General features: G+C 35.1%; 1 pseudogene; it reads right to left on the bottom strand.

Moving 5' to 3' along the window:
- Positions 1–10,707: 10,707 nt before the first annotated feature.
- Positions 10,708–10,807, bottom strand: LOC122097295 (annotated as a pseudogene).
- Between the last annotated feature and the right edge of the window lie 512 nt (positions 10,808–11,319).

Raw genomic sequence — 11,319 nt, 5'->3', positions numbered from 1 at the left:
TGGAAAATGTTCCATGTGCTGCTGAGAAAAACGTGTATTCTGAATCTGTTGGGTGAGATATTCGGTAGATGTCTGTTAAATCTAGTGGATCTATGCAGTTGTTTATATCTTCGGTTTCTCTGTTGAGATTTTGCCGAGTTGATCTATCTAGTGGGAAAGTGACGTGTTAAAGTCCCCAACAATTAATGTCTTTGGATCTATCTGATATTTGAGGGAAAGTAATACTTCTTGGATAAATTTGGGTGCTCCGTTGTTTGGAGAATAGATGTTTAGAATTTTAATATCCTCCTGAAGGAAAGATCCATTAATTAATATGTAGAGACCTTCTTTATTTCTTCTTACTAATTTTAATATGAAATCTATTTCATCTGATATTAGGATTACAACTCCAGCTTTTTTATGGAGGCCATTTGCTTGGTACATTTTGTTCTAACCTTTCACATTGAAAATGTGTTTGTTTTTATGGGCAAGATTCCTGAAGGCAGCAGATAGAAGGATCTTTTTAATCCAGCTAGATAGGGTATGTCGCTAATTGGAGAGTTAAGTCCATTAATGTTAAGAGATAGGACAGAGTGGTACTTAGGAGTTTCTGCCATTTTATCCACTTTCTTGGGGGCTGCGGCAACTAGGTTCTTCCTATGGTTCTTGGATTCTCAGTTTGGGGGCAGTTTCTTGGCCTCTTTTGTGGTCTTGTTGGTTTTCTATGTGTAGGACATCTTTAAGAATCTTTTGTAGGGCTGGTTAGGTAGAGATATATTGTTTCAATTTTTCATTGCTATGGAAGGTATTTAGTTGCCCTTTGGTTATGAAGGAGAATACAGCTGGGTACAGTACTTTTGGTTCATTGTTGTTTGTCTTTAGGGCATGGCATACATCATTCCAGGCTTTTCTTGCTTTGATTGTCTCTGCTGAGATATCTGAGGTGATTCTAATTGGTTTCCCTTTATAGGTGATTGATCTTTTCTCCTTGACAGATTTAAGGATGTTTTCATTGGTCTGAATTGATCCTGTGCGGATTATAATGTGACAATAGGATGTCCTATTCTGGTCTGGCCTATTTGGAGTTCTAAAAGCTTGTTGTATTTGAATAGGCCTATCTTTTTTGCATGTTTGGGAAGTTCTCTGCTAGGATGCTGTGAAACAAATTTCCTAGACCATTAACTTCTGTCTCTAGGTGCTCCTCTGCACCCATTATCCTCAGATTAGGCCTTCTGATGGTGTTTTCAAAATGTTGAATAGATCTATCATATTTCTTGGATTTTTCTTGGGTGGTTGTATGTGCTTTCTCTATAATATCTAGGCTGTCTTCAATCCCCGAGATTCAATCTTCTGCATGGTCTAATCTACTGTCAAGACTTTCTACTTTGTTTTTTATTTCTTTTCCTTCTAATTGGTTGGCTTTGATGGCTTCAAATTCTTTGTTGGAGCTTTGTTTTAGATCTTGTATGAACTTCTTTACTTCCTTAATTTGGTGTTCAGTTTTTATTATCAAATCACCTAGTTGATTGGTTATGGTTTCCTTGGACTCCCATTCCTTCTGTTGGTTTGCATTCAGCATTCTCTTTGTGGACTCTCTGAGTTCTTTCAGCTCTCTGTTTATGGATTCCATGATTGCCTTTTTGTATTCTCATCCTGCTCTGTCAATTTCTGAATTACTCTTTGATTAGATTCCTCACGTTCATGTGATTCCTGTTGCTCTCTTTGAGTATTTTTAGCCTGCTCACGCCATTCCTGACTTTCTCTTTGTCTGTCCTAGGCCAGTTCCCCCAAATCCTGTCTATCTCTTTGACTGGTCTCAGCCTGCTCATGCCATTTCTTTATTTCTCTTTGAGTGTTCTCTAGCTGCTCACACAATTCTTGTATCAATCTTTGAGTAGCTTTCTCACGCTCATGATATTCCTGTATTGACCTTTGGTTTGTCTTCTCTCTCTCCCTATCACATTCATGCAGTGTCCTTTTTAGGTTTTCAATCTTTTCATTTACCATGTTTTCCAGTAGTGATTGTAGAGCTTTTTGGGAACTCTCCAGTGGATTATTCATTATCTGTTCTGTCCCCTGAGTATCATGAGTGGGTTTGGATACTCGAACTTGCCATTTGTCTTGTGTTTTTCTGGCTTGCCCTCCACATTTGGGATGAAATTAACACCAGTTTTGTGCTAGAACACTATCTTAAGTTAAGCATCAAACAAAGTCTGTAGTTGCATCGTAAAAGTCTGAAGATACACTTTAGTTCAACAGATATATCTATTCAACATCAAACAACTATGTATTAATGGGCTACGAACCACAAAGAAGAATTTTGCAAACCAGAAATTATCAGGTTTAGGGAGAGATGTGGGTAAAAATAGGAATACAGGGATGTGGAAAGGCAGAGTGTGAGTAAACTTAACTAAGTCTTAATCTCAAAGCGGGAAATAGGTTGAATAGAATGATAGTAGAGAAAGAGAGAAAAAAGAAAAGAAAGAGAAAAAATGAGACAAGAAAAAAATAGAAGAAAAAATATTAAAAATTAAAAAGTGAAACACTTAAAAACTTAAAAATTATGCAAAATGCAGACATAATATTCAGAGAAGAAATTGTATAGGATAAGATAAGGGTAGGGCTAGAAAGTAGATATGAAAAACTTAAAATTAGAAATGCTTAAAATATTATATAGATATAAAGAAGTAGTGCTGGTTTTGAATTGAGTAATAAATTTCTGGATTAAGTGGGTACACAATGGGTGATAAGGTCTAATAATAAACTATGGGTATATCTGAGGATGAGCAGAATAGCAATTAAGTCACGTAAAGAAGAACAAAAGAAAAGAAATTGTGAAAAGAATGAGAAGGAAAGAAAAAAATGATCAAAGGTTAGTAGAGCTAAACAAAAGAAAGTTATAGAGAAAAGAAAAACACAAGAAAAAAGCACACACACTTATACCCCGAAAATAAAAATTATAAAAGGAAGAAAAAAAAGTTAATAGAAAACAAAATTTTTTTAAATGTTAAAAATTAAAATTAAAAAAATGTTTTAGGAAAAATTTTTTTATAAAAAACTAAAAAAAGAGTTCTTTGATTTTTTTTGGGGGGATGGGAAGATCCTGTATCTCCCTTGTGTCATTAACCAGTCTCTAGTTGGAGTCTTTGGTCGTTTTGTGGTCTTTGATTTTCCTGTGGCTTGGTTGGTTTCTTAAGTTGGTTAGTTTGAGCAGGTAGAAAAATGCTCTGCTTTACCCAGGATTTTGTGATCCTCATCCCAGGCTTATTCAATGGGAGGGAGATCTGCTGTGAGTATCAAAAAAGTGGGAGATGGCTGTTTCCTCTAGTTTGGAGATACTGTGATGAGGCTAGGTTCTGGATAGAGTTGAGGCCTTTCAGCAAACAGTAGCTTTTCCCTGAGGGGCTAGCTTGTGAGACACTCACAGAGCCCAGCCTGGAGCCTTTCTCAGGGTTTAAGTTTACTGAATTTCAATTGATTGTCAAGTCTGCTGTAGGGAGGGGCAGCCTCTGGCTCTGTTTATCCAGTGAAGACATCTACTCCTGGGGCTGTCAGACCTTGCTCTCCCCAGGCTGGGTGACTTTTCCCTGGGTGGGGCTGAGCCTAGCAGGACAGGTTAGGTTCCTGTGACTTGCTACATGACTCTTGTTTTCTTCCAAGGCCTGAGTTGGAGCTAGCTGCTCAGCCAGGCCTTTGTCAGTATCAAAGGTCTCTGGTAGTGAGGGGGGAAGGGTGGCCTTCCCTCCTCTGTTCCCTGAGAAGGAATGAGGTTGTCAGGCTTCTACTCACACCAAGTCTTGGTTCCTGGGTTGCCCCTTGTCTGTGAACTGCAGGATGAAGATATCTGCTTCTAGTTAGCTTTTGCTGGGGTTGAGTAGAATCCGCTCACCTGCTGCGTCTGGAGCCTTTGTCCTGGGCTCTCTGTGTTGCAGGTTCAGCATCTAAGGCTGGCCACAGCAACCACCACCACTGGCAAGCGCTCAGATCTGTCTCCTTGCCTGGATTTTCCCTCTCTGGACTAACTGTCTTCCTGTGATGGCACACTTGGTGTGACTCTGGCTTAGGACTGTTCACTGGAACAATAAAACTGCTTTCTATGCAAGAGCTTGTTTAGCCTCCAGCTTCTCCTCTGTCATCTTCCCGGAACTTTTTCTAGAAGAATTTTTAGTGATACTCAAATATGTAAGAAATGAGGTAATTTGCCATTCTTTTGCACTTCATAAATGAGAAAGAATTTTCTAGGTGTTTTTAAATATATCATAATATAATGTAGAACTATTCTGTCACATCGTATGATAATCTGATAAAGATATTAGAATAAAGGACACATTGTACTAAGTTTTGGGATGTTAATGTATATAATTATTTTGATTGTGGAAAATTGTGGGGATTTCAACTTTGGGTATTTTTCTTGTTAGGCTGGCATAATATCAGTGGTTAATTTTAGGATAGTGATTCCCTTTCTACAAGAACATGCACCTTATCTGTCCTTTTAAACTTCCAATCATCAATGGCATCAGAGTTGTACACCAACTTGTCTAGCTTCCGACCTTAGCTGGTCAGGATCCTGCAGTCCTTCCAATCTTAGTTCTTAGATAGTACAGGATGGTGGAAATGATCCAATGCACCCAGCTATAGATTGAGAAGAAAGTCCACTAAAATTTGGCCTGGGATCTGTTCTCAAGCCTCCTAAATAGTTAAGAGTAGAGATGGGAGGCCCTGGTGCCAAGCAGTAACATTATTTTTAAAGCAATTAGACATATATGAGTTACGCTTCTGATTACCGCAGGAAAAGAATAAAAGAGCAGTGAAGCACACAGGACATTCAGATTTTTAACTAGAAACTCAGAGGCTGAATCAGCTTAGCTACCTACTCAGGAGGCTGAGATCTGAAGACCACTGTTCAAAGCCAGTCCAATCATGAAAATATATGTGATTATCTCTAAAAAATCAGAATGGAATAGTGGTAGACAACTATCCTTGGGCACAGAATCTTAGGGATAGTGCCCAGGCAGTATCACACTTCAGGAATGACGAATACAGGCATGAGCATCTGCATATGTGCATGTGCGTACCCACGTGTGCGTGAACACACAAACACACCAATGAGTATTTCAATATGACCTTCTTTATTTTTTTTACCTTGTTGTACTCTGTTTTCCTGAATTAGTTCACAAATTAACAAAATCAGCTATGCAGCTATTTACATCAACTCATCATGTTTCTCTAAAGTCTATTCTCTTTTTGCAAGCCTCCTTTTATTTGACCCAAAAGTAAATTATTCAGGAGGGCAATTCATCTCCCTCAACTCTGTAGTATTAGATTATTGTTTAGGTTCATATCCTAAAGAGACACATTATAAAAATTACAGTAAAAAATTTAGAATTCATCAAATGATAAAATAACAGGTAGAAAGGATCAAATGCTGATCGTTTTTCCAAGTATGTTATCTATGGTACCTAATTTAATCCTCACAATAATCCCGTAAAGTAGAACTACTTCCATTTCTAATTCTCAGATGATGATATTGAAGTCTTCAGAGTTGGAATTACTAGTACAACATTGCACAAATGGTAAATCTTAGCCTGCGCCCCATTCCCACCGTATCAAATAACTTCATTCTAAATTATGACTAAAATACAAGCACGTAGTCTACTAATTCTAGGAAAATTTCCCAGAATTATTGTCCATATTCTAATATTATTTCACTTTATCTTTGTTAGAAAATAGGAAAATAAGCCTGATGCCGGTGGGTCTACCTGTAACCCTAGCTACTCAGGAGGGTGAGATCTGAGGAACGCGGTTCAAAGCCAGCCTAGGCAGGAAAGTTCGAGAGATTCTTACCTATAATAAACCACTAATAAGCCAGAAGTTTCACTGTAGCTCAAGCGATACAGTGATCACCTTGAGAGGAAGAGCACAGGGACAGTACCCAAGCCTAGAGTTCAAGCCCCACGACTAAACAAAACAAAAAACAAAAAGAAAGGAAATAGGTAACTGTAATATGAAAATTCTAAGTTCATAATCAATTTATACCTCCCTGGTGAAAGGAACTGCTAAACTATAACATTCCTGATTTCTAGCTCAAAATTGTAGAAATCATATTCTATCCCATGACAACACTGCACTACCTTGGGACCCAATCTCTCTTTAACACAGTCATAATGAAGGAATGACCTCCCCAATTCCTGATGGAAACAGACTGCAGGTCTTATGGACCAATCATTTCCACATTGTAGCTCACCTAAGTTGTTTACTATTAGAGTTATTTTGATTGCTTTTTATACCCAACATTTTGAGAGAAATGTACTACTTTAAAATGCTATTAACAAGCAAGACTGATATAAAAATCACCTTTGACCTCAGATAAATATTTTTCCAAAATGCAGTCTCACCTATCATTAATGGTAGGAACGAGAGGTTAAAAATAATACACACCAAGACCTAAGCATGAATTAAAGATTCTCCAAGTTGTGAATACAATTGGTTTAAAAAGACATCAATACTACTGCATATTTTTCAAAATTTATTGTGATACTGAAGATTCAGTCATAAAATATTAACACTTGAAAATAACTCATTTTCTTGGAAGTAGGACACAAAACACAAGATTAATCCTAATCATTTTCAAATACATTTATTTTTTCCACAAATTCATTCTTATAAAGATTCTAAAACTAACTGAAGTACAGATATACAAAGAAAATAATTTAACTGCATTATCTACATTAAAAAACTTGCTAGAAAACAAAGTTATAATAATAATTAGCTTACCAAATTTACTTATACTCTTTTATTCTATTTCATTTACTTTCATAAAAACCGGGTTTTCATAAAATGATGCATAAAAAACCCTATATACCCACTTACATCTTCAGATGTTACTAATATTTATTTCAGAAATGTATTTAGCCCTATAGTCAATGAAGTGAAATAATACTAAAATATTCAAAGGCTTTTCAGAAATTGCAAGACTAGCTCTGGGTTGATATTTATATTGGAAAAAATATTCAAAAATCCTTATTTGTTAAAGTTATGAGAGTTACTCACAAAAAAGGGCCATTAGTGAAGATCCCACTGCATGTACAAAACAACTTCAAATGCATCCACAATCTGGAGGTGACACAGGCTTTTTGTTTGTTTTTGAAAGGTATATCTAACAAGCATATCCACAATACTGATTTTCAGTCCATATGATGAGATATTCAAACTTAATAAATACAGGGTAGATTATCTTAGTGAGATTAGATATGATGTTACAAAGAAAGTTATTTTCAACAGAAATCCGGATAGAATTTATCCACCTTGTGTTTCACAGGAATAACCAGAGAGTAATACCTGTTTGGTCAAGTAGGTCAAACTCACTCCATGATTATATCTTAAAAGTATAACCAATTTAAGAGGTCAAATACATATTTTGTACTGACAGTCATCTTACAGCAATAACTTACTACCTAATTATATCTGCATCTTCTTACCTAACATATAATCAGAGCTGAAATTGGTCTCTTTAATCTAACTTAATGTTGTATATGCTTTGATTATGATGATGTTATTATTTGACAAATAAAATGTACAGAAGAGTGGCTCCATAGAAATGACATGACAGAACACTGATAAATAAAAACATTGCAACACAGCTAGCTCTTTTCAGCCTCACCCTTTCCACATTGGCAAGCAACATTGCAACAGCACACTCACACATATACACATACACACATGTGTGCACATGTACACACATATATATGCATGCTAAATTCAGGGTTTAGTACAAAAAGTACAAATAAAATATTAGTGATTTGGACAAACGTTAATTTGCCTTATTACAAAATAATACACAATCCAGTCACCATGGGTGTTACATTTTACTTGCCTCGCCACATGTGACCACTTAATTTATTTTAATTAATTAATTCATTCATTTGTTTTGTGCTAATACTAGCCTTGAATTCAGGGCCTGGTTCTGTCCCAGAATTTGTTGTTTTTTTGTTTTAGTTTTCTCAAGCCTAGAATTTTACTGCTTGTCGCACAGCTCCATTTCTAGCTTTTGCTGGTTACTTTCAAATCAGAATCTAATGGAATTTTTTTTGCTTGGTCTGGTTTCAAATCACAATCCTCAGATTTCATCTTTCTGATTAGCTAGGATAAACACATGAGCCACCAGTGTGGCTTCTAGATTTTCCTCTATAGCTATCTAATGCACATACTTATATAGTAATTTAAAACGTAGAGTATAGAAACAAGTTGTACAGTGATGATATTGTCCTGTCAGAAATTTAAGCTAGTAAATTTCTTCTTAAAACCAGGAGCAAAAATACCATGATATAATATAAGAAAACTCACTATTGAACATATGATCTTTAAGAGTTTTCTAATAGATCCATTATTTGTTACTCAACATTAGAAAAAAACTGTATAATACAGTATTAAAAAAAAGTCTTTTGTAGGAATACTTAATTACCTTATTTTTAAAGACACCTGTTTTCATCTAAAAAAGTAGGCCTGTCTATTGTCTTCATGTGATTTTGATGGTTGAAGGTGCTTAATGAGAAGTCAAAGTGTATTACTAATCCTTTGCTATCAATTAAATCACCTTTTCTTCTTGGAACATACAATGATTAAAGCAATAGTTCATAATCAGCAAGCAATATTTCAGATTCACACTACCAGTGCAAGTGGATCACCAGTAATTAATCCTTGATACCATTTTCCACAAAGTTTTGTTCCAGATACAATCAGTCTGCCTTCTCTAGCTGCTTTCCTAGCCTGGACCTATTCCTTCACTCTACAGGAAAAGTGATATTCAACTGATTTCAGTCAGTTCTGTTACTAGAATTATCAGGGATTTAGATTCTTGTCTGTAATTTGGTCAAAGCTATGTCTCTTTATGTAGGCTATTAAAAATGTATTTACTAATTTCAAGTAAATACATAAATTCTGTTTCCATCTTTTTTAAAAAATAAAATTGTTTGAACTATAAATTGATCTGAGGCATGGATTTTGTGGCTAGCTAGGTCATTGCACATCTGTCTCTTTCTTCCTCTCTCCCTTTCATGGTTCTCATAGATAATATGACTGCTCCATAATTATCCTAATTTATTTTGCTTTTATATTTTTGGTTGCATCATTTCACTTTTTGCTCTGCCATTCCCCAAATCATTTACATAGAAGGCTTTATTTCATATTTTCTCGTTCCTAGAATAAGCTGCACATGAAGACACCACTGGTCCTCATTTTCAGTCTGTACCTTTCTACATGGAGGAAAACCTTTCCTCTGCTCTCTATCAATTCTCTACTCTCCAGTTAGAATAATTTCGAATAGTAAAAATGGAAAAAGAGAAAAAAAATCATGGTGAAATAACAGATGTAGAATATTCACTGGATTTTTCTGAGCAGTTCAACCAACATGAACTATTGGGGAATATATGTGCACCTGATTCCCACTGGTACTCAATGTCTCTGCTTAGGCAATTCTGATGAAGACAAGGCACAAGATGAAAAAGTGAGGAATGATATCATTCGCAGAAAAAATGGAGAAGTATTCAAGCAAATTATTCTATTGGCTGCTGAAAATAATCAGCTTACTACAGTACAGAGATTACTTTCCAAAAAGGCCACTCATGTGAATACTAGGAATGATGATGAATATACCTCTCTTCATCGGGAATCCTACAGTGGACACTTAGATATTATCCATGAGTTGGTGGCTCAAGGCAGATATTCATGCAATAACTGTGAATTGCTGGACATCCCTACACAGTGCTTATATGTGGAATAATACCAGACTGGATTCTTTCTTAGTTCATCATGATGCATATCGCAATGCCCAAACTAAAGTCCTCTTGACCCCCTTGCATCTTGCTGTTTGGAATAGAAATAGCAAAAATATGCTGTATCTCCTACTATTGAATATTATCAAATTATCAAACCAGTTCTGAAGAACTTTGAAGAAACTGCATTTGATATTGCCAAAAGGATAAATATGTATCACTACGTTTTTGGAGTTGTGGAAAGCTGTAAAAATTGTTCTCCTAAGTCATAATGGTTTGGTTAAGTTTCTTAAATTTCAAAAATGCCAATCCATCCTTGTGTCCGTACAAAATATTTTCACCATACAAACAGCAGCAATATCTTACTTTAAAAATTCATGGACTCCATGGTATTCTTCAAGTGAATTGCCTGACTTTGATGTCAAAATGTATTCATGATTTGTTTGTATACATCTATAATGATTTCTGCAGAGTTTGTGTTTTTTAAATCAGAATTCATTTTAACTTATCTGTTGAAATGTGTAGTACAGAAACTAAAGATATTTCTGGTTTTTGTCTGAAAAAAGTATATTTTAATCTAATCTGTATTTTGTTTGTATAATATCCATAATCTATTTCATTCTCTCCTAGATATAATAGTTTGAATTCTACATTGTTTTATAATATATAGGTTCATTTTTAAATGTGTTATTTCAGATAGCATTCCATATAGAAACAGTTTAACATTCCCTTTTTTCCTAGGTCCTTATAGTATGTTATTTCTTTGGAATAAAATGACGATGTTATCTAATTTCAAACGTTTTGTAAAGATTATGCTATGTAAAGGCCTTTCTAAGGTGAGGATTTAATACACTGATGTCAAACTAACTTTTAGTTCAATTAATTACATGTATTGTTACATTTTTATTTTTGTAATCATTTTTAATAACTGTTTTTCATTTCTTGCATCTGAAGAATGAAAAATATGGCATACTTCACAAATTTTCATATCATCCTTGTACAAGTGCCATGTTAATCTCTGTATTGTTGTAATTTGGGTAAACGTGCTGCTGAAGCATGTCATATCCTGTAAATTTACATAGTTAATGATGCAGTCTTTATAAAGGCATATATCCTTGGTTGACTGTTTGTAACCAGGAAAACTTATTGTTCCCAAAATGCTATTGATCTTAATTCTCTAAAATTCTGTGTATATTGGAAAACTTACATTGTTTGGTCGATTGCTCACATTTGCAATTTTTTTTTTGCAATGACTATTTTAAGTCTTTTTCAATTAAATTTGATCATACTTTGAAGCCTTTATAGCTAGATCCAAAGGTGATGGCTTTTCAAGTACTTATTTATCAACTGAGTTAGCTTTGTGGAGCTAATGGATTCAAAATAAGCCTTGCTTAAGAGCTACTTCTAAACCTCTGCAGCTTAAAATTTCCTAAATGAGGTCTTACTGGCACAAATGTCTACCTGACCCTTCACTCTTCTTCCATGTAGCAACAGACCAACCAGAATATCTTACCCTGACAGCATAGATTTCCTTTTTGGAACAAAACTAATCTTAGTTAAGAGGGATTAT

Source organism: Dipodomys spectabilis, unplaced genomic scaffold (genome assembly GCF_019054845.1).
Source record: "Dipodomys spectabilis isolate Male_0828 unplaced genomic scaffold, ASM1905484v1 ptg000421l, whole genome shotgun sequence".
Taxonomy (NCBI): domain Eukaryota; kingdom Metazoa; phylum Chordata; class Mammalia; order Rodentia; family Heteromyidae; genus Dipodomys; species Dipodomys spectabilis.
Note: the sequence above shows the minus strand (reverse complement) of the source record. Positions and strands in the feature narration are given on the sequence as shown.